The sequence below is a fragment of the Canis aureus genome, chromosome 34, assembly GCF_053574225.1.
Source record: "Canis aureus isolate CA01 chromosome 34, VMU_Caureus_v.1.0, whole genome shotgun sequence".
Lineage (NCBI taxonomy): Eukaryota > Metazoa > Chordata > Mammalia > Carnivora > Canidae > Canis > Canis aureus.
Window position 1 is genome coordinate 25,594,794 of NC_135644.1, and position 26,980 is coordinate 25,621,773.

General features: G+C 34.6%; 1 protein-coding gene and 1 pseudogene across 3 annotated transcripts in view; one reads left to right on the top strand and one right to left on the bottom strand.

Annotated features, from left to right (window-relative positions):
- The window catches only part of BAZ2B (bromodomain adjacent to zinc finger domain 2B), a 294,178-nt gene that overhangs the window by 81,160 nt on the left and 186,038 nt on the right, over window positions 1–26,980 (top strand). The window contains exon 1 of one of the 3 annotated variants that reach the window (XM_077883359.1): window positions 15,360–15,448. The exons of the other annotated variants lie outside the window; for them this stretch is intronic. The gene's annotated coding sequence lies outside the window, so the exon portion shown is untranslated. Of the gene's footprint in view, window positions 1–15,359; window positions 15,449–26,980 lie in introns of those variants that run through there. 3 annotated transcript variants of the gene reach the window in all.
- Window positions 1–26,980, bottom strand: part of LOC144304750 (small ribosomal subunit protein eS1 pseudogene) — a 48,679-nt pseudogene that overhangs the window by 2,108 nt on the left and 19,591 nt on the right.

A 26,980-nucleotide genomic window follows, 5' to 3' on the forward strand; every position in this document is an offset into this window, starting at 1 on the left:
GCTGAGTTATATAGAATAATGAAATTTGATTCTTATTATTATTTTATAAATATACAAAGGAAAAACTAAAGAAAGAATGATTTTGATAAAAATGGAAAATTCTTATTATATAGCATCAAAAGGACACCTCAGTTAGCATGTCATAGATGTTAGGGCTGCCTGACTGGCTCATTCAGTTAAGAGTCTGACTCTTTGTTTTGGCTTGGGTCATGATCTCGAGTTGTGGGACTGAGCCCTCCGTCAGTCTCCAGGGTCAGCACAGAGTCTGCTTCGAATTTTTCCCTCTCTCTCTCTGTCTCTCCTCACATGCTCTGTTTCTCTCTCAAACAAATAAAATCTTTTTTTAAAAAAAAGTTTAATACAAATATTCCTGATGCTGTCCTTATGTGAATGCATTTTCCAAATGCATTTTAAAAACATTACATCAATAGGTATATTTCCATAATATAAGATAGTGCAAGTAAACTTTTCCACATGCAACATATGCCATCTATTTTGTGAATAGCACATCTAATGCTTGCAATTTTATTCTCCAATTTACTTTTATCTCAGGAAAAAATGCTTAACTTTTATTCATAAAAATTCATAGTTTTTGTCTCTTTATTACCCCTATTACTGAATATTTCTGGGTGTCCTTTTTTTTTTTTCACTCTAGATCTTTCATAGTTTTAGTGTCAAACTTACAGAAATGAAATTTTAGAAAACTTACACATTTGGCAATAAACTCAAATGTCACAGTTCCCCTCAAATATTACCTTCTCCTCCTTGAAGTTAGAACTAATATCCTCATCGTTTCTGCCTTTTTAGTATTATATCTGTCATAGCAGTGTTCTTCAATACTACCTTGGATCTGAGTATAGATATATTCTCTGTGGAAAGAGGGTTTCCTATAATAATTTACAAATGTTAATATAAAAGAAATTAATATAAGTATATTCTTTTATCTCTTGGGATCCTTACCTTATACTCAATTACTACCATGTACTTGCAGGACTGTGATTGTGTTTAATTATGTCAGTCTAATAAGAAAAGAACAGAAATAGATTTGACATATATGGCTCATTTGTATCAAGTGAAGGCCAGATGACATCAAGAATGAACTAAATTAAAGCTTTGTAATAGTTTGAGTAGAAAGAAATGGTGGCAATATTAAATGTTTAGGAGACACTAGATTAGAAGATAGGCATGCCAAACTCAAATGTATTTGGAAAATAATGGGGAAGTACAATTAGTACCATATTCCATCATATTGAGTACAATGATTTCATTTTAGCAAAAACATCATATGATAACAACTTGAAATCTGCTAGTTTTGTGGCTTTTTTTTTAGAGAGAGAGAGAGAGAGATGGAAAAAGCACACACAAGTGATAAGAAGGCAGGCAAAAGGAGAGGGAGAGAGAATCTTAAGCAGGCTGTATGCCTATTGTGGATCTCATGACCCGGACAGAGATCATGACCTGAGCTAAAATCAAGAGTTGAATGATTAACTAACTGGACCGCCCACCCACCCATAGTTTTGTAGCTTTTATGTGCATACTTTGTGAATTTGTTTTGGTAGTATATTGAATTAGATTTAATAGCAAGAAGAGTTTATCCTTATCAATAGTTACTTTTCTATGTATTTCAGTAATATAATAATTTAATTAATTTCAATCTATCCTTGTGTTTATAAGACATTTTTTCTCCATTTGTAAGGATCTATATATATCTTAAGTTTTAGAAACATTCTTATAAAGCTCTTATCTGCTTTATGAGATGAGTTGTATGTTTGGTTATTTCACCTGTTAGCCTTTAAAGTCCTTACTATCTAGTAAAGGCATATTATGTTTTATTCATTCTTTTAGTTCCCTTAGAGTCTGTTAGAATGCTTTGTATCCAATAGTGGCACAGCAGAAATTTATTCAATAAACTGTCCTGTGCTGGTGTGTCTCTTAGTATGATAATGTCAGGATGAACCAGAATGGGTAAGTACATAGAAAACATACGGAGAATATACACTTTAACAATTTGAAATTCATACAAGTTAGTAAATTCTTTTTTAAATTAAATATCTCCTAGGGTTTTGATCACTTATCAAGTTGTATGAATTACTTGAAATTGAAAAAGGATCTATAAGATGGTAGGGGGAAAATGAAATATTAAATGGCAGGCTAGAACTGATTGTGGAGATGTAACTAGAATGCTTCAGGGAGCAAGACAGGGCATCGTTGCAAAAATGCAGTTTTATTTTTATATAGTTAGGGCAGCTTGAGCATTGGTTTCCCAAGGAAAAGGAGAAAACAAGAGAGTGGGATGGAAAGGGATATGGGAAGGCACTAAATATGCCATCTTCTTCTACTTCTGGGAAGCCTGAAGCCATGTCCCTACGCAGTGTTCTCTTTAGCTTAGGTGGAATTAAAAGTGGCATAAATTTTCAATCCTCTAGAGTAGTATAGTAAGTATATCTTCTACTTTCTAATTCTGTTATGTTAGATTTTTGCATGATGTTGCCACAGCATAGAGTTTAATTATCTTACTAACTTCTTAAATATCTTATCATTTTCTATTTAAATTGAATTACCTATTCCTAAATTTCAAAGCCATTCAAAGTTCTCTTTGCCGTATCTATGTAACTTTACAACATGAAAAGTTTTTCTAGTCATAACATTCTTTTTTTTTTTTTTTTTTAAGATTCACTTATTTATTTTAGTGAGAGAGGTGAGAGTGCAGTGGGGAGGGGCAGAGGGAAATGGAGAGAGAGAATCTCAAGCAGATTCCACACTGAGCACAGAGCCCGACTCAGGGCCTGATCCTATGACCTTGAGATCATGACCAGGCTGAAATCAAGAGTTGGATGCTCAACCAACTAAGCCACCCAAGTGCCCCTAGTCAGAATATTCTTATGACTAGAACATATAGTGAAGATTGTGTCTGTATCTTTTTTTCCATACATCATTTCCTTTCCTTGAAGTTTTTTTTACCTCTCTTTATCCAATGCCAATTCATTCTAAGAGTGAACTTATAGTCTTCTTATGATAATTGTGACCTTGACGGAGTTCCCTTTCCTCTCAACATTTTATCTTTATTTTCTATCCACAGACGTTTCTTTTACGTTTTAGAATCCTTGTTTCCAGTTTTGTATGTGACAGACATTGGTACCTTGCTATCCTATAGCACTAAACTCAGCATGTCTAAACTTGAACACATTTTCTTCCAATTTCCAGAAACCTTTTCCTCTTTATATATTTCCTGTATTTGTCAATGATACCAATATCCAATTAGCCACCTAAGCCAGAAATATTAGTTATCTTTAACTACTTCCTCAAAAGTTCCCATCAGGTCTGTTATCAAATCACTGCATGCATGCAGTGCAATAATAAGAGTCAGTGTTTATGAGTGCCCACTGTGTCCCAGGTACTAATCTAAGAATTTGATTTTTAGTAACTCATTTAATCTTCCTAACATTATCATTCCTGCTTTATGTAAGAAAGACATGTCTTTGCTAACAGAAGTACACACAACCACTCTGAAGCTGTCCATCCAAATGAAAACAACAGAAAAATTATTGATTATGATCAAGACTAACTTACAAGAAATAGTAAGAATAGAGGGACATAATAAATGACACAAGGGGATAAAATTAGGAAAGTCCATACTGGGAAACTCTAAAAGACAGAAGATCTGTTTTCTTTAACTAAAAGTATTAATGGCATGAGGCTGTGGTAGAAACAGTTACAGATGAAAAGAGACTTCAGGGATATGTCAGCCTATTCTAATCTATATATTATATTTGAGTCCAAATTCAGTTTAAAAATATTATAAGACAAACGTGTACACTGATTCAATATTTAATGTTAAGAAATTATTGTTAGAAATCATTGTAGCTATGATAGTAGTGTTGGACTGTTTAAGTAAAAAGTCTAAGCCTATACCTAAAGGTTTAAGCATCTATGTCAGCAACTTGAGAAAAAAACTACTTTCACCAATCACTTTTTTTACTTGGTCTCTGATTAAAGGCATGACAAAACATTTAGTTCAATCTACTTATTAGACTTAAAATATAATTTGTGATTTTACTAATGCACAATTCTACAGAAACTCAGTATTGTGTCATTTTCTCAGTATTCAGTGTTTGTTTTACAGAAATATGGGTAGTTGAAAGAAATAAAAGCTAATATTCTAGAATTTCTGTAAAAATGATGATGATGATGATAGTCAGCAGTTGAGTGCTTAATTACATGCCAAGTACCCTTTTATGAATTTATTGTTTTAATTTATTTCACCATCCGAACTTCATGAGAGAGGTACTGTTATTATCCTCATTTTATAAAAGGGAAATGAGCTATAGAGAGGTTAAACAGTTCACCCAGAGTTACGTTGTTATTAATCAGTGATGTTCAGGGTTAGAGCCCATTCAGTTTGACATGGTTCTTGTGTCTTCACTATACTACACTGCTCCTCTTTTTGTCATGATGCTGTTAATATTTATCTCATTTACTTCATTTATTTGAGAATGTCTTAATTTCTCCTTCATTTTCAAAGAATAATTTTGCCAGATATAGAATCCTTTGTCAGTAATTGTTTTTCTTTTAGAACTTTAAATATGTCATCTCCCTACCTCTGAGCTCCATACTTTGTGATGAGAAATTGGCTGTTAATTTTATTGAGGATTCCTAGTAAGTGATGTGTTGCTTCTCTCCTGCTGCTTTCAAGATTCTATTTTTGTCTTTCAAAATCTTGACTATGTGTCTCAATGTGCTTCTCCCTGTGTTTATCCTTCCGGAGTGCACTGATCTCTTTGAATGTGTGGATTCATGTTTCTTTCCTTAAATTTGGGAAGTTTTCAGCCATTACTTCTTCAGATATTTTTTTCTGCCCCCTTTTCTCTTCTCCTTTTGAGATACCTATAACATATCTGTTGACTTCTCCATACTTTTTTCTTTCTGTTCCTCAGACTAGATAATCTAAATTGACCCATCTTCAAGTCTGTTGGCTCTTTCTTAAAGTCTGTTCAGTTTGCTTTGAACATCCCCCTCTCCAGTGGTTTTTTCATTTCACCTATTATTCTTTTTAGCTCCAGCATTTTTATTTAGTTTCTCTTCATAATTTCTATGTCCTTACTGATACTCTCATTTTGTTCATATATTTTTTTCCTGGTTTCCTTTTGTTCTTTGTCTTTGGTTTTCATTAGCTCTTTGAGCATACTTAAGCCTGGAAATTTGTTGCTAATAGAACCGCCCTACAAGAAATGATAAAAGGAGTTCTTCAGGCTGAAATGAAAGGACATAGATAATAACTAAGGGCCAAATGAAGAAATTAAAAAATAAAACAACCTCTAATAAGGGTACATATATGGGTGAATAGATAGGGTACATAGTGCTTTGAAGGAAATAAATAGAAGGTCAATGTAACTAGAGTACAGAGAAAAAGGATTATGGTTTGAGATTAACAACCAGAAGATAAAGGGCATTGTAGAATAAGTTAAGGGTTCCCCCCCCCTTTACCTTAAGAGTACTGAGAAATGTTTGAAGTGTAAATTGAAGTTTGCATTGTCAACAACCCAACTTTAATTGAGGCTTAACTTGAGCAACTCACCTAAGATAATACAGTGATCAAGAGGTAGAATAAGGATTATAAACCAGGAATGTCTTTTAAAAAAAAATCTATTTATTTATTCATGAGAAACACAGAGGCAGAGAGAGAGGCTGAGACACAGGCAGAGGGAGAAGCAGGCCCCACACAGGGAGCCCAATGCATCTCCAGGATCTTGCCCTGGGCTGGAGGTGGCGCTAAACCGCTGAGCCACCTGGGCTGCCCAAAACCAGGAATGTCTTGATCTAATATCTTGACTACTGCATTTCTTATAAATACAAATTTAAGTATTCAAGAAATTATAAGCTTAAAATTTCTGTGACCTGAAATTGTTCATTATTATTTTAGCAGATGATATTAAAGTGCCAACTATGTTTGAGGGATGTGATTTTACTTGTTCCAAATGCAGACATGGTCATATTTTTTTTTTTTTTTAGCTCTGCTTGGTGACCTGTTGCTTCCCAATAAACGGGTGAACCCATGATGCTCAATAGTGACCATTAGAGCAAACACATATTTGATCTGTTCCTATGATTTCTTCCACTTTCAACTCCTGTCCTCTAAGAGAGAGTTAAGAATAAAGGCTAACTGTGTGCCAGACAGTTTCCAAGTATCATTTTATCTTGACTTACTGATAGTAAGTAATTGTTCCAAGTTGACATAATTAGTAATTGGTATAACTGGGATTCAGATTCATACTTCATTAAAGTTGGTAATGTACTCAAAGATTCTATCTACCTGAGAAAATATTCCCTAGAAAGGAATTGTGACCCATTTATTCATCCAATCAGTACATGATGTGGTTCACATTCAGTCACTCATTTATTCATTTATTTAACAAACAGTTATGCAGCACTGACTTATATGCTAATACTCTCTAGCTATGTAGTCAATTAGACAAAGTGCCTTCTGTTTACTTTTATTAAGTTTACTTTCTAGTAAGAGAAAAGTAATAAATACATGAAATATTTTTAATAATTGATAAGATCTCCTAACCAAGGAAAATATGATAGCATATATATGGGGGCAGGGTAGAATTAAGGGCAGTATGCATATAAAAGTTGAAGAATGCCTCTGTGAGGAGGCGACACTCATTGAAAAACCATCATCAGAAGGAGCCAGCTGTGTAAGCATTTTAGGAAATAGGAATCACAATGCTAATGAGGTTAGGGTATTATAAACTGGGGAGTAGAGGTAGGCAGATGTCATCAAAACAGAACTTTTTTCCAATGTGAAGAGAAGCCACTGGAAGTCTTTATGGTTGGTGGTTGGTTTTATTTTCCTTCATCTCATGTTTAAATTGAAAATGTTCCACATTCTGCTTTTCTCCTATTGGAGGCTTTTAAGCCATGTCTCGTATGTAGGTGGCTTTAAAGCAATATTATAAATTCTTTATGATTTATATTTTCGGAGGTACTTTGTTTTCTTTTTCTTGAATTATATATACTATTGCTATCAGAGTTAAGAAGTTTCCATCATCTTAAAGAGAAATTCATGGATATGCATTACTCCTCGACTCTAAACATTACATTGTGCCTTTTGAATTACTTCGTAAATTTCTAAAGATGGACGATATGGTGTTTCTATTGTTTTATCTAGGAGTTTAGGTACTAGTGAGGAAACAGACACACAAACCAGTCATTATAAATGTGGTAGATACCATCATAGACATATATGTACGTGTTTTTGGAATATGAAAGGAATAGTGTGATCCCTGAGGATGGGAAAGTCCTCATCAAAAATTTTCATTCTAGGGCAGCCCGGTGGCTCAGAGGTTTAGTGCCACCTTCGGCCCAGGGTGTGATCCTGGAGACCCAGGATCGAGTCCCACATTGGGCTCCCTGCTTCTCCCACTGCCTGTGTCTCTGCCTCTCTCTCTCTCTGTGTCTCTCATGAATAAATAAAATCTTTAAATAAAAAAAATTTCTTTTCATTCTACAGAGATTTTCCATTATGCTGTTTGAATCCTAGTAGGGCTAGGTATCACTATTTGAACAGCAATGTTAGTGCTGCAAAAAATCTTTAGAAAGAGTTTATAATTTCCAGCTATATAGCAAAATAAATAAGTGGTACCTGACTTAGGATATATGAGAAAGTCAAATTTCTTTTCCCAGTGGAGGGTAAAAAGCTCTTTCTTACTGCTGCCCTTTTTCCCTTTTGTTTTCTCCCACCTTTTATCCTCCATTTTTAGAAGCATATACATGTGGTGGAAAGAAGATTAAATATTACAAGTTTTGAAGGAAGGTCTCATAGCAAATTTGAGGGGTGGTTTTGAGGGAGGAAGTATGATTATAAAAAAGGGAATTTATTTATTTTTGAGCTGGTGATAGCCTCTCTGATGGTCCTCAGCTGGGAGTTTAGATCTTACCCCTCCTCAGAATCCCAGCTATTTAATGTTTTCTGTCATAATATTAAGCAGGCACTCTCAGGAAAACATGCAAGAGTGTTAGGAGATTAACGACATACAACTGTAGTGAGCAAATGACACCAGTGAAGAAAACTATGTGCTTTGTGAGTCTGTTGGTCAAGAATCAGAGGAAGGGGGGGTACCTGGATGGCTCAGTTGGTTAAGTGTCTGCCTTCAGCACAGGTCATGATCCCAGAGTCCTGGGATCAAGCCCTGCATTGGGCTTCTTGCTCAGCAGGGAGCCTGTTTATCTCTCTCTCTCTCAGCCTGCCTCTCCTCCTGCTTCTGCTCTCTTGCTCTGTCAAATAAATCATTAAATAAAATCTTAAAAAAAAAAATCAGAGGAAGAATTCTTAGAAGATAAAATTGTATGAAACCTAGACAAATGCCTAAAGGGATAGTACAAACTGACTAACAAATAGAGTACTTGCATGCCAGGATATGAAGAGGAATGAAACCAGCACAATGTAATTTAGAACATTAGTATGCTGAGAGAACTAAAGGAACTGAAGGAGGGGGTGTTATTTCCTCCTTAGCAGTAAAGTATTCAGTCAAAAAAGAGTGTAGTGTTGGGATGCCTGGGTGTCTTAGCGGTGGGTGTCTGCCTTCACCCAGGGCGTAATCCTGGAGACCCAGGATCGAGTCCCACATCGGACTCCCTGAATGGAGCCTGCCTCTCCCTCTGCCTGTGTCTCTGCCTCTCTCTCTCTCTCTCTCTCTGTGTGTGTCTCTCATGAATTAATAAAATCTTAAAAAAATTAAAAAAGAGTATGGTGTTGTACAGAGTGAATATAAAAAGGTAGAAGAAAAATACAGCAGAATTTCAAGAAAGGGTAGCCAGCCTTTATATAATAAAAAATGACCTTTAAAGTTAACTGCACTGGGGAACCTGGGTGGCTCAGTGGCTGAGCTTTTGCCTTTGGCTCAAGTCCTGATTCCAGGGTCCTGGGATTGAGTCCCATGTCGGGCTCCCTGCATGGAGCCTGCTTCTCCCTCTGCCTGTGTCTCTGCCTCTCTCTCTCTGTGTCTCTTCTGAATAAATAAGTGAAATCTGTTTTAAAAAATGAAAAATAGGGATCCCTGGGTGGTGCAGCGGTTTGGCGCCTGCCTTTGGCCCAGGGCGCGATCCTGGAGACCTGGGATCGAATCCCACGTCGGGCTTCTGGTGCATGGAGCCTGCTTCTCCCTCTGCCTGTGTCTCTGCCTCTCTCTCTCTCTCTCTCTGTGTGTGACTATCATAAATAAATAAAAATTAAAAAAATAAAAATAAAAATAAAAAATAAAAAATGAAAAATAAAAATAAAATCATAAGGTTAATTGCACCAGAGTAACTACCCCTGAAATCAGCATCTTCCAATAGAAGATGATTTTTAATGTAGAAAATACTTCATGAGACTAAGAGAAGAGGGTAGCTTGAACATATATATTTAGTTTGGCTAATTGCGGAAGGCCCACTAATTTGATAGAAAAAATGCATTTTAAGAAAACATAAGCAAAGAAATAGAAGAGGGATGAGTAGCAACAAAATTCTGGAAGCTGGAGAGTGGACAGATGAGTAGTAACCAATTTAGAAGGGTTAGAGAACTGAATAATTAGCTGACAATGAGGTGAGCTACAAAGAAATGCAGTTTATACATTTGAAACCCTTGAGTACTCAGGAATGATCAATTCCTGGTATCTCCGGAAGGGAGGCAACAGTGGTGGGGGACATTTTATTTTATTTTATTTTATTTTATTTTATTATTTTTTTTTTTTTGGTGGGGGACATTTTAGAAGTACAGGTCAATCTTTAGAGACAAAGACTGTATGAAAACAATAAAATGTTTATTAAACATTCATTAAACATAGAAAGTCCATTTAACCAGTTATAGTCCTCAGATCTCCTGTACTTAACACAGTTGGATGCCTCCTTCACTCAATAGAAGCCTGGAGGCTTATCTTCTGGAGTGGATCTAACTGAGGTCTTTGGACTTTAGGTAAATGAAACACCTTTGTGGGCAAGGGCATTAAAGGAAGAGGGGGTTTGAGTGAATGCTTATCATATACTGAATATTGTGATCTCCCAGTCACATTTGCTAAGTTGGCTCTAAAAGAAAAACTTAAGGATAAAAACATCAAAGGAATTCCCAAGTGAAATGACTTAGCCAAGTGAAATCCACAGTTGATAAGCCTCATAAAGTTGACAAAATTTCCAATTAAGTTTTTAATGTTCCTTCTAGAATATGAGTGGATACACAAGTGTCATCAGATATTCGAGGAAACCCTGTATTAGAAATAACAAAGACCTAAACAGATAAATAGGAAAAAAAAAAAAGTAGAGGAAACAAAGACTCTTAAACTTTAAGTTTAAGAAAACTTAAATAATAATAATTATTAATAATATTTTTAGAGAAATAAGAGAAAACGATATGTCCATGTCACAAGAGTTTGCTATAAGAAAATGAGTGGGCAAAAACCAGAAAGCACTTAGAAATTAAAATATGAATGATGAAAATGAAAAACTTACTTAGAAGGATTAGAAGATAACATTGAGGCCACCTCATAAAAAATAGATAAGAGGAAGCAGAAAAAGGGAGAGAAATCATTATAGGACCAAGAAAGAAGGTATAATCTAAATTATAGGAGAGGAATATATATTTCTCTAGTGTTTATACATAATATATATTATTTATATTTGGGGGAAGGAGGAAGAGATGCGGGAAGGGAGTAAGAGAAGAAAAAAGTTGCAGAAGGATATCTGTAATAAGTAATTACAATTTTTTTCCTCATACAAAAGATGTTTTGCATATTTTAAATGTTGTTAACCCTGGTGAACTTCTCTCTTTTCTCATTGGAAAAGAAGTTGATCAAGTCCTATTTGCTGCCTTTTCTCTAAGCTTTCTTTTTATTGAGGTGAAATGCATATGACATAAAATTTACCATTTAAAAGTGAACAGTTTAGTTCTTTCATAATGTTGTATACCATCTCTATGAATTTACCTATTTTGAAGATTTAATATTGATGGAATAGTACATATATGAAGCTTTTTGTTTCTGGCTTTATTCACTTGTTTTGGAAGTCCATCTACCTTGTAGCAGGTATCACTTTTTTCATTCTTATTTATATCTGAATAATATCTCACTGTATGTGTATACTACAATTTGTTTATCTGTTCAACCACTGATGGACATTTGAGTTGTCCCACATTTTGATTACTGTGAGTCGTGCTTCTATGAACATGTGTGTACTTGTACTTGTTTGAGTATCTGTTTATTTTTTATTTTTTTTAAGATTTTATTTATTTATTTATTTATTTATTTATTTATTTATTTGAGAAGAGAGAACACAGGCAGAGAGCAGGGGAGGGGCAGAGGGAGAAGGAGAAGCAGGCTCAACATGGGGCATGATCTCAGCAGAAAGAAGGCAGATGCTTAACCAGCTGAGCAACCCAGGTGCCCCTGAGTACCTGTTTTTAGTTCTTTCGAGTATCTAGGAATGGAATCGCTGGATTAGATGTCAATTTTATGTTTAACTGTTAAAGAAACCACCAAACTGTTTTTCCTAGCAACTGAACCATTTCCCTGACCACAGCAATGTATGAGACTTCCAATTTCTTCATTTCCTTGTCAAGATTTGTTATTTGTATTCGTTTGGTTTTTAGTATTAATAGCTATACTAGTGGGTGTGAAGTGGTTACCTCATTGTGGTTTTGATTTGCATTTCACATATTGCTAATGACTTTGAGTGCCTTTTCAAGTGGTTATTGGCCATTTATATATCTCCTTTGGATATATATTCAAATCATTTGCCCTTTTTAAAATTGGATTGTTGTCTTTGTGTTGTTGAATTGTAAGACTTCTTTATATATTTTGGATATTAGACCTTTACCAGGTATATGATTTACAAATATTTTCTCCTATTCTGTAGGTTGTCTTTTTACATTCTTTTTTTTTTTTTTTTTTTAATTTTTTTTTTTGTTTTATTTATTTATGATAGTCACAGAGAGAGAGAGAGAGAGGCAGAGACACAGGCAGAGGGAGAAGCAGGCTCCATGCACTGGGAGCCTGATGTGGGATTCGATCCCGGGTCTCCAGGATCACGCCCTGGGCCAAAGGCAGGCGCCAAACCGCTGCGCCACCCAGGGATCCCTACATTCTTTTTTTTTTCTTTTTTTTTTTTTTAATTTAATTTTATATTTATGATAGGCACACAGGGAGTGAGAGAGAGGCAGAGACATAGGCAGAGGGAGAAGCAGACTCCATTCACTGGGAGCCCGACGTGGGATTCGATCCCCGGTCTCCAGAATCAAGCCCTGGGCCAAAGGCAGACGCTAAACCGCTGCGCCACCCAGGGATCCCGGATCCCTACATTCTTAATAATACTTTTGATTCTCCCAAATTTTAATCCTTTGAAATCCAGTTGATCTATTTTTTTCTTTGTTGCTTGTGCTTTTGGTATCATATTTAAGAATCCATTGCCAAATCCAAGGTCATGAAGATTTAGCACTATATTTCTTCTAAGAGTTCTATTAATTCATTTATGTTTAGATTTTGATACATTTTTTCAAGATTTTATTTTTGAGGAATCTCTACACCCAGCACGGGGCTCAAACTCACAACTCTGAGATCAAGAGTCTCATGCTCTATCGACTGAGCCGGCCAGGTGCCCCAATGCATTTTTTTTTTTTAAAGATTTTGTTTATTTATTCATAGAGACACAGAGAGAGAGAGAGAGAGAGGCAGAGACACAGGCAGAGACACAGGCAGAGGGAGAAGCAGGCCCCCTACAGGAAGCCCGCCGTGGGACTCGAACCCGGGTCTCCAGGATCACACCCCAGGCTGCAGTCAGCGCTAAATCGCTGCGACACCGGGGCTGCCTACCCCGATGCATTTTGAATTAATTTTCAGATACATTACAAGGTAGGGGTCCAACTTAATTCCAATTTCCCCAGAACCATTTGTTGAAGAAACTCTTCTTTCTCCCACTGAATGAATGGTGTTGGTGTTCTTGTCAAAACTCAGTTGGCCATGGATGTGTATGTTTAATTTCTGTGCTATTAATTCTGGGCCGGTGGGTCTGTATGTTTGCTCTCACACCAGTGCCACACAGTCTTGATTGCTGTAGCTTTGTAGTAAGTTTTGAAATTGGGAAGCCTGAGTCCTCTAACTGTGTTCTTCTTTTTAAATATTATTTTGTTTATTCGGGGCCACTGGTAATTCCACATAAATTTGAGGATTTTCTATTTCTGTAAAAAAAAAGCTGTTGGAATTTTTTTTTAAGATTTTATTTATATATTCATGAGAGACACAGAGAGAGAGAGAAAGAGAGAGAGAAGCAGAGACATAGGCAGAGGGAGAAGAACGTTGCATGCAGGAAGCCTGATGTGGGACTCGATCCTGGGACTCCGGGATCACACTCTGAGCCAAAAGATGCTCAACCGCTGAGGCACCTAGGCGTCCCAAGGTGTTGGAATTTTGAGTGAATCTGTACACCACTTTGGGTAGTGTTACCATCTTAAAACTACTAAGTCTTAAAATTCAAGAGCGTTGGATGTTGTAACATTTATTGAGGTCATATTTAATGTTTTTTAGCAGTGCTTTGTAGTTTTCAGTGTATAGGTCTTTCACCTCCTTGGTTTAGTTTATTCATTGGTATTTTGTTCTCTTAGATGCTATTGTAAGTGAAATTGTTTTCTTAGTTTCCTTTTTTTGGATTGTTCATTGTTGGTGTATAGAACACAGCTGATTTTGTGTGTGTGTGTGCATGTATGTTCATCTTGTACTCTGCAGCTTTGCTGAATTTGTTTATTAGTGCTAGTCAGGGCTTTTTTTTTTTTTCCTTTCTTTTTTTTCTTTTTGATCTTTGGAATTTTCTATCTTTTGGATCATGTCATCTGCAAATGGAGATAGTTTTACTTTCCAATTTGGATGTCCCTTCCTTCCTTTCTTCGTCTTTCCCTCCTCCTCCCTCACTCTCCCTTCCTCCCTGTGTCCCTCTCTTTTTCTTTCTCTTTCATTTTCTTTTTTCTCTCTCTCTCTCCACCTCTTTTTCTCCTTTTCTTTTCTTTTTTTTCCTTTCCTTACCTAATTTCTCTGGCTAGAACTACCAGTGGTGAAAGCAGTTCTTCTTGTCTTCTTCCTGCACTTAGGAGGAAAGTTTTTAGTCTTTCACCATTTAGTTTGATGTTGGCTGTGGGTTTTTCAGAATTCCACTTTCATGTTGAGGAAGTTCCCCTATATTTTTAGTTTTCTGAATTTTTTTTATTATGAAAGAGTGGTGGATTTGGTCAAATATTACTTCTGTGTCAGTTGAGATACTAATGTGATTCCCCCCCTTCATTCTACTAATGTAATATATCAGTTGACTTTCTTATGTTAAACTATCTATTTATTCTTAAAATTTAATTGCCTTCTCCAGTAAGCTTTTTCTTACATTCCCAAATTGAGTAAAACATCAGTTCTTTCACTGTGCTAACTTTAAAATGTTACATTTCTTTTTTTTTTTTTTTAAGATTTTATTTATTTATTCATGAGAGACATTGAGAGAGAGAGAGAGAGGCAGAGACACAGGCAGAGGGAGAAGCAGGCTCCATGCAGGGAGCTCGACGTGGGACTCGATCCTGGGTCTCCAGGATCACGCCCTAGGCTGAAGGCGGCGCTAAACCCCTGAGCCACCTGGGCTGCCCTTATTACACTTTATATTGTTGCATCTAGTTGTTGTTTGTAATTTGTTTGCTTATATATTTTTTTAAATCCTAAACCTTTTTTCTAGTAATGTATAATCTTTTTTCTAGTAATGTATAATCATATGGAGCTCTTTAGGAAATATAATCTCTAACCAATTTTTGTATAACATTTAGTAAGTTAATTTTCAGTAAAAATTTTATATATTTGATTGGTACGTTAAAAAATATAATATCCTCCTTTAAATAATCTTTGATAATTTTTTAATATATAAAGAGATGCTTTTTTTCTATTTTGCAAGGGACACAATTTTATTATAGTTTTAATTACGTAAAACATACTTTTTTAAAAAAAGATTTTATTTATTTATTTGAGAGAGTGCACATACAAGAGAGCACAAACTGGCAGAGGGGCAGAGGGAGAGGGAAAACAGATTCCCTGCTGAGCAGGGAGCTTAATCCCAGGACCCTGGGATCCCATTATAAGCCTAAGGCAGCCACTTAACCAAATGAACCACCCAGTCACCCAAGACATAGTTTATCAACTTCCAAGGCCAGGCATCTCTGCATAAGCACCTAAAGGCATTTTTTTAAACGTGGAATTTGCCATGCTAACATTTCTAATTGTACAGTTCAGTAATGTTAAATATATTCACATTGTGCAACCAGTTTCCAGAACTTTTTCATTTTGCAGAACTGAAACTCTATACCCATTAAACAAGTTTCCATTTCCCTTCTTCCTCCATTCCTTGGCTACCACCATTCTGCTTGCTGTTTTTGTGAATTTGACTACTCCAAATACCTAATGTAAGTGGGGTTATATGATATTTTTTTTTGCTAAATTATCACTTTATGTCCTCATTGGCTCATTTCCCTACTAATACACTTCATGCTTCTGTTCTTTAACAAAAGAAGGTTAAAAAAAAAAAAAAAGCATCAGAACCGTCATAGCAACTATATCAGTGTTCAGCTGGGTAATATAGGGATTGCATATCATAAGCACTCATCTGATTGTCACTTACTACCACACATGATATACATATGAGTTTTTCAGCCTATTCGTTTTTGCTTACTACATTATGTTATTTTATTATTATTTTATGTTGTCATATTACTTATTGTATTTATTCTATTGTTAATTGATTTTTGTTATTTTATTTTTATTATAAAAAGATATTTAAACATGCTATCACCTCATTTAAAAATACAAACAATTTGAAACAATTTCTGAAACTCCTTGAGAGGTTTCAACTTATTGTATTCAGTTAAGTTGTAAGCTCTTTGTGGGCAAAACTGCTTTATTCACATATGTCTGTTCACAGTGTTAGAACTTAAACCCTCAGACTCGTTTATAGTAAGTACTTGTTGGATCCAGTATATTTTTTTTTGGATCCAGTATATTTTTAATGTGTATGTGTAGTTATTTGTTCATGTGGTCAACAAATCTATATGATTTTGCCTACACTGTGAGCCAGTTACTTTATATTAGTTGTTCTTTTCTACAGTGCTATTTAATATATGAAGCTTGGGGCCAAAGCATTGTCAAATCACTATAGCAGCAGTAACTCATTTATACCTTTGCTACAAAGGTATGATCAGCCTTTACTAAAGAATCTATTGGACAATTGCAATAATTCTTGGCTGCTTCTTACTATGAGTTTTACTTGGAGAGGTGGAAAAAGAATTGATTTATTTTAGTTAAATGTTAATAATGAAAACAGTGTTCATATCTTTGAAGAGAACTAGGTTCATTATTATCTGAAGTTATACTTGCATTTTTATAGGAATCACTCTATTCTTAACCCAGTTTTCTTTGTCTTATTTTAAGCATTGTATGGTGGTCATTTTTGCATACCAAATATTGGACTTATTAGGCAAATTAAAAGAAAGTTTATTTTTAGTCTCCATACTCTTCAAGTAAAATAAAGGTGTATTTTTAGAGAAGTCATTTTGGAAATCAAAGTCTGTGAGAACAAGGAAGTATTTTCCCAAAGAATAAAAATTTATCATATTCTAATATGTGCAGTACCTGCCAATTATATCTTCAGTTGACTATAATAGTAAGTTTTGAGAATTAAGAGTAATAAGCTCTGGGGTGCCGTGTCCAGCTCAATTGGAGGAGCATGGGACTCTGGATCCTGAGGTTGTGATTTCGAGTCCTACGTTGGGTGTAGAGATTACTTGAATAAATGAAACTTTAAGGAATAATAAGCTTTAATAATGAGGTTTAGTTATTTACTTAATGGAAGAAATGAGTCAAGTTACTAAAAGTTAACTTCCCTCTTTTGTATATTTGTTAGATTTAACTGCTTTCCTGAAAAAATTAAAATTGTTAATTTTAAAATTAGTTTAGGCATTTTAGAATATGACTTAGATTGTAATTTAATGTTTAAAGAAAAACTTGTCTTCTTTTTTTTGTTTGACATGTCCTTTTAGGAACACACTTTGTAAATCCTCCATATATTTTGAATCATGACATCATAATAAATATAAAGTTTTTCTTAAAATTAAAAATAATCATTTGCAAAAATAACTATGAAATATGAATAAAATTTTTAATTGATTATGGCCTCTCTTGTTAAAGGAAACACTCTAAAAATATTTTCTCCTTTAACCAAATTTCAAATCCATTACATTTTCAGTTTATGCTTCAGTGTATTATCAAACATGAATTGATGTTAAGGAATGAATTTTTTGATATGTGGATTAGTCTACATCAAAAGGCAATTTTTTATTATTTCATGTATGTTCATTTTATCTCACTAATAAAGTTATTGTATGTTTAAACATGGAAACCGTATCTTCTTTTGCCTTTCCCTTAGTTCCTAATAATAGGTATTTAATGAATTAGCTAATGATTAATGCAGGATCAGAAATGGAGGGTTAATTCTGAAATTGCTTCTTCTGCCTTTAGTTTTGCAGCGGTTGTGTTTGAGATTGTACTTGTTAGGTAAAAATAACCATACGTATTATTTTTGGATGCAGTACTTTGTATTTCTTAACTTTCATATGTACAAAAATATTAAATCTTCTATCAGTCAGGATTAAGATTATTTCAAAAGATTGCTTGCCTCTACAAGTTCCAGTTCAGAAATTAAGATGCATGCTATGTATATAAAACTAAAAAGAATCTCAAAATCATGTTAAGTCTAGTACTTTCATTTTCCAAAACCAAACCTTAGAGCTACTGACTCTATGTTATACAGCCACTTCATGGCAGAGTCCAGCATTGGTGTTGAATTCCCAGTTCAGTGTTCTTTTTCTTTAAATTAGATGGCTTTATTTCTTTTTAATGTATTCTATTTTTTTCATGTTATTTTAGAAAGAGGATCACATTTCAAGCCTCTTTCTGTTAATAGTATCACCATTTCCCACATCAGTATATGAATCCTGGTATCATGTTGGGTCGCTCTCCTTCCTCTGGCTCTAGATCAAAACTTAAAAGTGTCTGTACTCTGGCTTCATTATCTTTTGCATCCTTTGCATCCTTTTGCCTTCTTTGTTTTCCTTTCATTCCCACCATCAACCTAGTAGATCACGTTTAGATGTTTCTCTAGTTTCTCGGTCTCTAGTATCATGTCTCCTCTTCTCACACATTGTGGACAACATTGCCACAGTAATTTATGAAGTCACGATTTCTTTTTCCACGCCTTTATTTATGCTATTCCTTTTGGGGGGAAGATTCTTTTTCTACCTCTGCGTATATATTCAAATGTTGAACTACCTTTAAGACCAAACCCAAAACTTGTTTCCTTTTTAATACAGGCCATATCTACCTGAATGAGGTGGCACTTAAAATCTAGGGTCAGTTAGTTTCTGTAATCATCAGACATCTAGACTCATGGTATCGTGTAATAAAGTGATACAGCAAGAAGAGACTTTAGATGTCACCTATTCTAGTCACCTCCCTTTATAGTTGAGTAAAAAATTTTCCTAGAGTTAAATTTAAATGGCTAACATAAGCATTTGGAGGGTTCAGAGTAGATATAATTAGACTTCAGTCTCCTAACCTGTAATCCAGAATTCCTTCCTGTGTAACAGTCTTCCTGCAACTATAAAGTGCCTTGTCTTTTTAGGTACTTTTTCATGAGTTCATGTGTAATTTTCTCTACTTGAGGCCAAGAATCTTGTTTTAAACCTTTTTGTAGTCCCCTTAATGTTTTGCATATAATAGGCCGTAACTGAATCTTTATTTTATGGAGAATTACTTTCAGATAAAATTAATATTTTAAATAAGGTTATTATTTCCATTTTTATGAATATTAATGACCAAGGATTATATTGCTTTTATTTAAAAATGGAAGTAGAGTTTTTCATAGTACTTGGAAGTTTGCATCTATTTCTGATATGTTTAACAAACAAAAAATTGTAGGAAAAAAACAAGATATAATTGAAAAATTCTCTGCCTCTCTTTTATTGCTAGGTAGATGGGTTTCACTTGTTATAATATTAAGAACATTGATTTAAGTACAAAACTAGAAATTTTATCAACATTTCTTCATTGCTTTAATGCTTCCAATTTCTAAGAAACTGTTTTATACGAAGTAATTTTCTAGCAAATTGTATTAAGGGTAATAAATATGTTGTTTTGTTGTCTTAGTTACTGAGCCATTACTGAACACTACGTAGTACAGTCTTTTCAGTTTTAAAGTTTTATGAATATATTTGATTTAATGCATGTAAGTAAAGCAACAAGAATTACAGCAGATATATATACTTTAAAATTCTTTTCAACTCAGCATAAATAAAATGGTACATTAGTGGGAAGCTTAAATACCTATCATGTGAATAAAGCATGGGCTTCATGCTTATAGTTGGGGATATATGTATCATTTGCTTTAGATGGCTTACAGAGGTGATATCAAGGTGAAAGCAGGCTTGCAGAATGGTTGGAAATCATTGATATTCTGACTTGGAGGCTGTAAATGGCTCAGTGGCAGATGGAGTCTTTGTCAAGGAAGAAAAATGGCAGCTTTGGAGCATCATAGATGTTTTGCTAGCAGCTCAGCACACAGGCTGTGACCTTCTAGTATTCGGGAGTCTTTCTTATGCTCTAATAAATTGTCCTCAGCTTTTATTCACCCAAAGTAGATAAACAGTACTTATCATATTTCAGTACAAATTGCGGTGTTTAATTATAGAGAGACATAAATATGTTTTATTATCTGGTTTTTAAAGAAGTAAGCTTTTAAGGAAACATGGATTTCTTGTATCAAAAATATTTCTCAGTTATTTTACAAGAGTGAAAACAATAGAGTTTAACTGGGAAAAATTAATTTTATAGAATCAGAGAATACTAAAGCTAGGAAGTATATTAGAAATCCTAGGCAAACTCTCATTTTACAGATTAAGCAACCGAGTCTCAGAGACTGTGATTTTAACCAAGGTAAATAAATTAGTTCCTGAAAAACACTAGGTAACTGTTAGATTATTTCTTGTTACACATATAAAATACATTTAGTTATAAAGGTAAAGGAAACTATTCTCTTTGAATAAAACTTAGAACACCACAACACATACCTACTTATAACAGCTGCATAAGGGTAGATAATTTTAGAGACTTTTATTTAATATTCAGTTGCACATATTTTTATTGAAAAGAATTCAAGTTATTTTAGTCTGTTACCATTAGATTACAGTTTAGAAAAATTTTTGTTGAATGGAGAGTTTATGCCTGAGTTATAAAGTTATATATGCATGAACTTTCTTCTTAGTCCTTAATAAAAACATATTTAAATAATATTTTGTTTAAATCAGAACCAATTTAAGTATATATTTTGTGTTGACTTATTTGAGTATTTTTAAAAGTCTATTTATTTAGAAATGTTGCATTTCATATTAGAATATATTATATTAAATATTCAACTATTTGAAGGGTTTTATAGTGAGATATTTTGAAAAATTGTTGCATGTGTCTGTGAGAATTTCTTCTCGTTTTTAGTGGAATATGTCTCCATCATGAGAGTATATTTTCACATAGAGTATGTTCGGTTGACCAGCTGACTTCTGTTAAATAAGGTGTAACATGATTCAAATTGGAAGTGGAAGCATTACACACCTAAACCTACTAATGCATTTGACAATTGCTAAGGTTACAGGAAGGAATCCCTGTACATCACAGAAGAAAAGGATCCTTTGCTTTAGAGGGTCAAGGTTACTACATTCAGCGCTTCTAGTTGTAGTCTTTTTGTAAGCCAGTATCTAAAGAAACATAGTTCAAGAGAAATTTAACAGTAATTCCTGTGCATTTTCTAAAGATAAAATTATACAGCAATTTTACAATTTTATCAATTTTATTGATTAGGAGAAAAATTTGAAAGGTTAGTGCTGAAACCTTCCAGAATCTTGGAGTAAGTTTTTGATTTTGTTTGTTTGTAAGTTTTATTTGGATAAAACTGGTCAGACCTTAATAGATAGAATATGGGCATGATAAATATTAATTGTTAACATCATAAAGGAGAATACTATTCCTTTAATGGTTATGTTGATATGTAGCTATTTCATCAATTACCTACTTTATTATTTTATTTATTACTATTTTTAAAATATTTTATTTATTCAAGAAAGAGAGCAAGCAAGAGCAGTGGAGGGCGGCTGAGGGAGAAGGAGAAGCAGACTCCCCACTGAGTGCGAGGCCTGAGGTGGGGCTGGATCCCAGGAGCCTGAGATCATGACCAGAGCTGAAGGCAGACACTTAACCCACTGAGCCACCCAGGTGCCCCTACTATTACAATTTTTTAAAAATAACATGGGGCTTGAACTCACAACCTTGATATCGAGTCACATGCTCTACTGACTGAGCCAGGCAGGTGCCCCCCTTTATTTACCTGAATATGAAGTAAATAACATCAGATAGAAGTGATGGTTATTAAATTATTGAACAACTAATTGAGCTTAGTATATACAAGTTTTGTTCACTAACAAAACAGACTTTGCACTCATGGGGCTTACAGCCTGTGAGCAAAAGGGAGAATACTTAATAAATTGATATTTAATATGTTAGATGGCGGGACACCTGGATGGCTCAGTGTTTGCCTGCCTTTGGCTCAGGGCATGATCCTGGAATCCCAGAAGTCCCACATCAGGCTCCCTGCATGGAGCCTGCTTCTCCCTCTGCCTGTGTCTCTGCCTCTCTCTCTGTGTATTTCTCATGAAGAAATAAATAAAATCTTAATATGTTAGATGGCAATGAACACTGAAGAGAAATAAAGCAAATTAAGGGTTATGAGTGCAAGGGTTGTGGAATTAGTATTTGTTACAGAGTGGTCAGTGAAGGTCTGTTTAATAAAATGACATTTTAACAGAGAACTTAAGAAAATGGGAAGAGCAAGTCTTGTGTATATCTGAGTGAGGACTATCCCAAGGAAGGCAGTAAATGCAAAGACATTGAGGAAGACTATGCTTGGCATATTTGAAGAAAAATAAGGAAACCATGATGACTGAAGTGGTATGAGCAATGGAGAGTCGTAGTAAATGAAGTTGTAGAAATTCACATAAACTTACATTTAAGACTTAGTTCTTTTCTTTTAAGACAAGATTTAAAAAAAAAAAAATTATGTTCTAAGCTTAACCAAAGCCCACATTGTTGCTAAACTGGTAGTCCCCAAAGTAGTCTCATTAGAGCATTGGTTGCATGGAGTGAGTATTGCATGAAAAAAAAAAAATCCCATGGTCAGATAAGTTTAGGAAATATAGGGTTAATGTTAAACAAAATGACAAAATTTGTTTAACAACAACTGTTGTGTGTATCTTTTAATGTGCTAATTAAGTTTTGTGAATCTCTAACTTGCTCGACTCTTCCTTCAAAGAGCCTCTTATGGGACTAGTGTTTTTCTTTACTGTGGTAAATACTGTGTTATCCAATACTATAGGTTAACTAAAGATTAATAAAAGGATTTTCTTCAAGTGCTATTTCATAGCTTCTCTATTCACTTTAAGCCAACACCTTTCCCTGCCTGCTTTTTCAGTTAAGACTACATGTCTTTTTTTTTTCTTTAAATATTTCTCAAATCCATCCTTTCTTTTCTATTCATAATGCCTAAATCTTTATGTAGGTTTGCATCATGCCTTACTTGGGCTGTCACTGTAGCCTCCCAACTGGTGGCTCTGCCCCTAGTCTTGCTGTGTCCAAATTCATCATCCTCTCAGTGACAATTTAATTGACATCACAAATCTAACTAGATTATTCACCTACTTAAAATAATTTACTAGCTTCCCATCACAGAATAATTTTTTTTCACACAGAAGAAAATTTAATTTCATTTGCATGGCATGTGAAATGTTCCATAATCTGTCTCTTGCCTACACCCAAAATTTGTCCTAAATCTCCCCACACTTAGGACTTTCTAACTATAAGGCCATGTATATTTCCTTAAGCACACAGTAAGTATATATTCTTTTGCCTTTTTGTTCAGTCTATTATCTCTTCCTGGCACAACCTCCCTTCTGTGAGTAGCCTAATTTTTCTACTTTTAAAGGTTTAGAACAGATGTTATTTTCCCCAAGAATACTCTTTTTCCTCCTTCCACCTAATAATACTCTTAAGTTCTTCCTGGCTAAATCAGGTGCACTGATGTATAATTCTGTCCAAGCACTTAAAAGAATAAAATAAAAATCTGTGTTTTATCCACTCTCTCGATTCTATGCCTTGTATCTATCTTAGGTGCTTATACTTTAAGTGGATACCAAATAAATATTGAAATTAACTCTACTAAATAGTTGAAGACCTTCTGATAAATAGATTTATCAATTTCTCCTTTCTCTAGCTTAAAATTGGTTTGGATTGTAAAATTAAATATATAAAACTTTTAGAAGGAAACATAAGGGAAAATCTGTGGGACCAAACTTGAAAGAGTTCTTATACATGGCACAAAAAGCATAATCCGTGAAAGAAAATATCAGTGCAGATCAGTAAATTGGGCTTTATAAAAATTAAAACCTTTCATTTTGCAAAAGACTCCATGAAGATGATGAAAATACAAGCTACCTAGTAGGAGAATATATTTGAAAACCTTATATCTGACAAAGCACTTATATCTCGGGTAAAAAAAACTCTCAAACTAAAAAAATGCCAACAGTCCAATTAGAAAATGGGCAAGAGAGATGAAAGAACATTTCACCAAAGAGAATATATAGGGATGCCTGGGTGTCTCAGTGGTTGAGTATCTGCCTTCTGCTCAGGTTGTGATCATGGGGTCCTGAGATCGAGTCCCATCAGGCTCACCACGGGGAGCCTATTTTTCCTTCTGCATATGTCTCTGCCTCTCTCTGTATCTCTCATGAATAAATAAATAAAATCTTTTAAAGAGAGAGAATGTTTAAATATCAGTTGAGTATATGTAAAGATGTTCCATGTCACTAGCCATCAGGGAAATGCAAAAATGAGCTATTGCTACTCATGCATCAGAATACCCAAAATAAAAGATAATGACATATATCAAATGCTGGCAAGTATGTGGAGAAATGGGACTTTTATACTTTTCTTTTGGGAATATAAAATGGTACAACTACTCTGGGAAAGAGTTTGGCAGTTTCTCAAAAAAAACACCCAAACTAAACATACCCTTTCTATATGACCAAACCCCACACTCCTGAGCATCCATCCTAGCAAAATGTACATATTTGTCCATAGCAGCTTTATTTGTAACAGCCAAATTTGGAAATAACCAAAATGTCTTGTAGTGGGTGAATGGCTAAATACAGGATGGTGTGAACTTTTTGTGCAATGCTACTCAGCAATAAAAAGGTTTCAGTTATTGATATATGTAACAGTTGGATAGATCTCAAGGGCATTAGGTTGAGGGAAAAAAGCCAATCTCAAAATTCACTATGATTTCATTTATTTAAAGACAAAAGTAGGGGATCCCTGGGTGGCTCAGTGGTTTAGTGCCTGCCTTTGGCCCAGGGCATGATCCTGGAGTCCCGGGATCAAGTCCCACATGGGGCTCCCAGCATGGAGCCTGCTTCTCCCTCTGCCTGTGTCTCTGCCTCTCTCTCTCTCTCTCTCTCTGTGTGTGTCTCTCTCATGAGCAAATAAATAAAATGATCTTAAAAAAAAAAAAGACAAAATTATAGAGATCAAGAACAGATTAGTTGTTACCAGGTTTTAGGGATGGGGGAGGATAGGAGTTTGGGTGTGACTGTAAAGGAGTGGCATGAGAGAGATCTTTGTGGTGATAGAATAGCTCTGTATCTTGACTGCAGTGTTGCTTACATGAATCTACGCATATAAGATGATGGAACTGTATATATACATTGTAGTTAGTTTCCTGGTTTTGATACTTCACTACAGTTACATAAATTATAACCATTGGTAGAGACTGGGTAAGGAATAAATGAGACCTCACTGTACTGTTTTTGCAACCTTATATAATATATAGTTATTTCAAAATTAAAAGTTAAAAATATTCTGTTTCTTCTTTTACTTTTCCACCCATCTCTGAGAAAGCTTTACCTCACAACCTCATGTTCATTGCAGCAGCATTTACAATAGCCAAGACATGGAAATAACCCAACTGTCCATTAATTGATGAATGGGTAAAGAAAATACAGTATTTATATAAAATGGAATATTATCCAGACATAAAAAGAAGGCTAGCCTGCCATTTGTAACAACAGAGATAGACCCTGAGTGCATTGTGTTAAGTGAAATAAGTGAGACAGAAAAACCCATATCATATGATCTCATTTATATATGGAATCTAAAACAAAAGACAAGTAACAAAACCTCAACACACACACACACACACACACACACACACAAATTGAATTTATAGATACAAAGCAAATTGGTATTTGCCAGAGGTAGGGGTGGGCAAAATGGGTGAAGGTGGTCAAAAGGTACAAACTTCCAGTTATAAAATAAATGTCCTAGTAAAAACAAAAATCTTTTTCACCTCCACATTAAACCTAAGAGTTTATTCATGTTTTTTTTTTTCACTTTTTTCCTTTTCTTTGTCCTCTAAAGACTTGTTTCATTGATATTCATAAGACGTATCCATCTTCTCCTTTCTTAACCGGTTTATTTAGGATTGTCTTGTTGTAAATAAAATTATAAATAGAAGTAAATAAACAAAACCTTTCCTTCCCTCAAGTTGTTGTGTTTATATATTAAAGATCTATATCTGTGTTAATATGTGTAGCTTTAGGTCATTTAACTACTGTGTGCTATTTTATTATGTAAACATTCCACAATCTTTTAATTTATTCATTTTCCAATGTTTCATTATAAAAATAGCAATGCAACTTACATTTTTGTATATGTCTCCTTACCCATATATATGAGAATTTTTCTGGGTTATATATGTAGAAGTGGAACTGCTGTGTTATAGATTATATACAGCTCTGATTTACTGTGTATTGCTTAATTTTTTCTATAGGATCATACCAGTTTATACCAGCAGTGCAAAAGAGATTTCCTACTCTACATTTTTGCCAGCCTTTGGGATTTCCTTAACTTTTGCCTTCCCACTCCCGCTATATAGAACTTGCTATAAAGTCCAAAAGATTTTACTTCTATAATATATTTCTTGCTCTACTTTGACCACCTAAAGTAAAGTAAAAAAAAAAAAAAAAAAAGATTCTTCTGATCTTTCATATTCATCTTTGTATTTGATTCTACTGCCACAGCTTTATTAGTCACTTATGTCTTGGACTAAACTATTGCAACAGACTGAATTGAATATTGTAGTATCCCTATTGGAACTCTTTTCTGCTCCAGTCCATCCTACGAGGCCAATATTTCTTTCTTTTCTTTTCTTTTAAAGATTTTTATTTAGTAATGTCTATGCCCAGTGTGGTGCTTGAACTCACAACCTTGAGATCATGAGTCACATGCTCCACCAACTGAGCCAGCCAGGTACCCTGTTAGATCAGTATTTCTAATGCAGGTAGTTTACCATCATTCACAGTGTTATATTTGAATACTTAATATGGTATTTATTGTTGTCTTCAATATGGTCCTAAATACCTTTTCAGCCATATCTTCTACTATTTTCTTCTTCTTTTTTTTTAAGATTTTATTTATCTCTTCATGAGAGACACACACAGAGAGAGAGGCAGAGATATAGAGGGAGAAGCAGCCTCCCTGAAGGGAACCTGATGTGGGACTTGATCCTGGGACTCTGGGATCACTCCCTGAGCCAAACGCAGATGCTCAACTCCTGAGCCACCCAGGCATCCCTATCTTCCGCTATCTTCTACATATGCTTTTTATACTAGCCACACTAGATTACATTCATTTATTTATTGATTCATTCATTCAAAAAGGTATTTAATGTTCTTACAATGTTGTACATGTGTGTTTACACTTCGGTTCTGTAGGTTGTACTGCTGTAAAAT